This window comes from Elephantulus edwardii, unplaced genomic scaffold (genome assembly GCF_000299155.1).
Source record: "Elephantulus edwardii isolate Elephantulus edwardi_28Jun2011 unplaced genomic scaffold, EleEdw1.0 scaffold00298, whole genome shotgun sequence".
Taxonomy (NCBI): domain Eukaryota; kingdom Metazoa; phylum Chordata; class Mammalia; order Macroscelidea; family Macroscelididae; genus Elephantulus; species Elephantulus edwardii.
In genome coordinates this window covers 2,227,829-2,231,150 of record NW_006400048.1, presented here as the reverse complement: position 1 = coordinate 2,231,150, position 3,322 = coordinate 2,227,829, and the positions used below count along the sequence as shown (strand labels likewise).

The following is a 3,322-nucleotide window of genomic DNA, read 5'->3' as shown; positions in this document are numbered from 1 at the left end:
AAAAGGGGATGGTGTATTCTCTTAGCTACTTCCTGCTGAAAAGGGACGCTGTGGGTTTCAGGGTGAAGATCTTCTCTCACTACTCTAAAGTTTGCCAGAGATCTTGATTTTGAACAATGCTGGGTGCCACAGACAGGAGTGGAGAACTAATATTTCTCAAGAAATGTAAAGATTCAGATGAGGCTGACCAGGTGATGGCAAAAGAAGCAAAAAAAATGCCCTCAAATAGAAACTACATTTTATGGAAAGAGACTAATTTAGTATTCTTGTCCAGAAGATAAAGCTCTATAATTGTTTGCATTGCTATATATCCAGTAAGAATCAAAAGAAGATGGAATAAATACACAGAATCATGGTAGCAAAAATAATTAGAAGACACTGAAAAATTTCAATGAGTACCATAAAAACAAGATCTAATAGTAATAAAGGATAAAGTTCAAAATGCACTGAAGGCATTAGCAAAAAATAAGGAAATACCAATTGACAAACTGACAAGTTTCAACTACCAGATGCAGCCCTGGATGTGTTCATTAGTTTATGTTAGGAAATTTGGAGGGCAGCTACATGACCAACTGACTAGAAGAACATATTTGTTCTCATTCCTAAGAATGGTACAGACTGCAGAAATTATTGAACATCATTAATATCGCATGCAAGCAAAATATTGTTAAATATCAGTTCAAAAATAGCTAGAATAGTATACTGATAGGAAATTACTAGAAGTTCAAGCTGGCTTTAGAAGAGGCTGTGGCACCAGAGATATCATTACTGATGTCAGATGGATCTTGGATGAAAGCAAAGAATATCAGAAGAATGTCTATATGCTAACATTGAGAAGAATAGGAATCCCAGAACACTCAATTGTGTTAATATGAAATATATACCTAGACCCAGAAACAACTGTCCAAACTGAGCAAGGGAACAATGCGTGGTTTAAAATCAGGACAAGTGTGTATGATTTCTCCATACCTATTCATTCTGGATACTCAGCAAATAATTCACAAAGATGGACTCTATGAATAAGATGTGACATCAGGATTAGAGGAAGACTCATCAACAACCTACATTATGCAGATGACAACTTAGGAAAGTGAGGAAGATATTAATTGCTTGCGACAGATCAAGGACTATAACCTTCAGTATGGATTACATCTCAACATCAAGAAAACACAGGTGCTCACTAGAAGACCAAGAGTATATATGTAGAAAGGATTGAAGCTTATCAATGACTTCATCTGCCTTGGATCAACAATCAACACCCTTGGTACCAATAGTTAAGAACTCAGGAGACATATTGCATTGGACAATTCTGCTGCATGGACCTCTCCAAAATACTGAAGAGCAATGATGTCAATATGAAGATTAAAATGTGCCTGATTTAGGTCATGGTATTCTCGATCACCTGCTACACATCAGATAGCTGGACAAAAGAATTAATGCCTTTGAGTTATGTTGCTGGAAAAGAGTAACATCCATGAACTTCCAAAAGAATAAATAAATATGTTTTGGAAAAAATGTAGCCAGAATGTTCCTTGGAGGCAAAGATGGCGAAGCTTAGTCTTTCATACACTGGACATGTAGCCAGGTGAGGCTATTCATTGGAAAGGGACATCATATTTGGAAAAGTGGAGGATCAGGGAAGGTAAGGAAGACCCCCAAAGAGATGGACTAACAAACACAATGACTTCACCATTGGCTGGAATATGTCACAGATGGTGAGGATGGTGCAGAATAGGGCAAGTTCAGGTCAGCTATTCAAAGGGTCACTATGAATCGTATTCAACTTGATGGCACCTAATAAGAATAATATATTTTTTAAATCTTGGTCTTGGTTTTTTATTTCTTAGTGGGAAAAAAACCTACATTTTAAAGGAAAGGAAGTTTGATATCTTTGTTTTGAAGTAGTATTAGAGAAGATGTTGGGCAATTTTTTCGGTTGTTTTTTGATTGTTGCATCAATAACATTTATTACTATGACAGATAAAAGCTTTCTATGACTGTCGCATTTGTCACCAAAAAAAAGCATTTTATACCATTATATGTCATTTCCTCTACATTAGAAAATAGCTCTTCTAAACATTGGCAATTTGTTCATGATCACTGCTGAATCAGAATTTGTATTTACGCCTGAGGATCATTCTGATTTTGGGGGGGTTTTCCTGGGCATACATAAATACTTTAGCAAATGTTAGTTTACTTTAGTTTCTTTTCACCAAAACTATTCTAAACAAAAATGGCATTTCACAAGCATGAGTAAAACCCATGTTGTTTCAGGGTTATAATCATTCTCATCAACTGAGAATACAAAACAAATCACATTAAATTTAAAAAAACAACTTGAAAACATGCATTTTCAAATCAAATAAACTATCTAGTATTAGCTGGACTGTTTCTAGCATTTTTTTAAAGGATCTACACTTGCTATGCATCTGAGAGCTGAACAATTACTAGGGATGATAGAAGGAGAATTGATACTTTGAGTTACGGTGTTGGAGAAGAGTAGTGAATATACCATGGACTGCTAAGAGAACAAACAGGCTCATCCTGGAGAGGCTGCTCCTTGGAGGTAAGGATTCTGAAGCTTCATCTGACATGCTCTGGACATGTTGCTAGGAGGGACCAGTCCTTGGATAGGGAGGTCATGCTTGGAAGGGTGGAGGGACAGCACAGGAAGACCTTCGATGAGATGGATTGATTCAGTGACTGGGGTAATGGCGGTAGGTGGGTCAGAGACAGTAAGATTGACACAGGATAGAGCAGAGTTAGGCCTATTGTACATAGGGTCACTATGAGTTGCAGGCAACTTGACAACACCTAACAACAACATATAAAAATTCAGTATCTATATAATAATATCCACCTCAGATAAGCAACAAACAGGCGTTTTTCAAAGGTACCCGGGATTTCCGGCGGGAACAAACCCTTGGAAACTCTGACAAGCGTGCTCCTGGGAGGAAGGGAAGCTTGAAAGCGGCAGCCACCTCAGATAAACAACGAACAGGCGTTTTTCAAAGGTACCCGGGATTTCCGGCGGGAACAAACCCTTGGAAACTCTGACAAGTGTGCTCCTGGGCGGAAGGGAAGCTTGAAAGCAGCAGCCACCTCAGATAAGCAACGGGCAGGCATTTTTCAAAGTTATCCGGGATTTCCGGCGGGCCCTTGGGCCAGAAGGGGAAACATAATCTACACAGAAGTTCTACAGGACACGTCACCTTCCCTTGGAGACAGCACAACTAAACTTAAGAGACACTGGTCAAAAGAAAAATGTCAGCAGTCGACATTTTTGGAATCACAGAAGCCAAGAAAGCTTAAGATACAAACT

At 38.5% G+C, this 3,322-nt stretch overlaps 1 protein-coding gene across 1 annotated transcript in view; it reads right to left on the bottom strand.

Moving 5' to 3' along the window:
- AGTPBP1 (ATP/GTP binding protein 1) overlaps positions 1-3,322 on the bottom strand; it is a 273,980-nt gene that overhangs the window by 237,268 nt on the left and 33,390 nt on the right. The gene's annotated exons all lie outside the window — the stretch shown is intronic.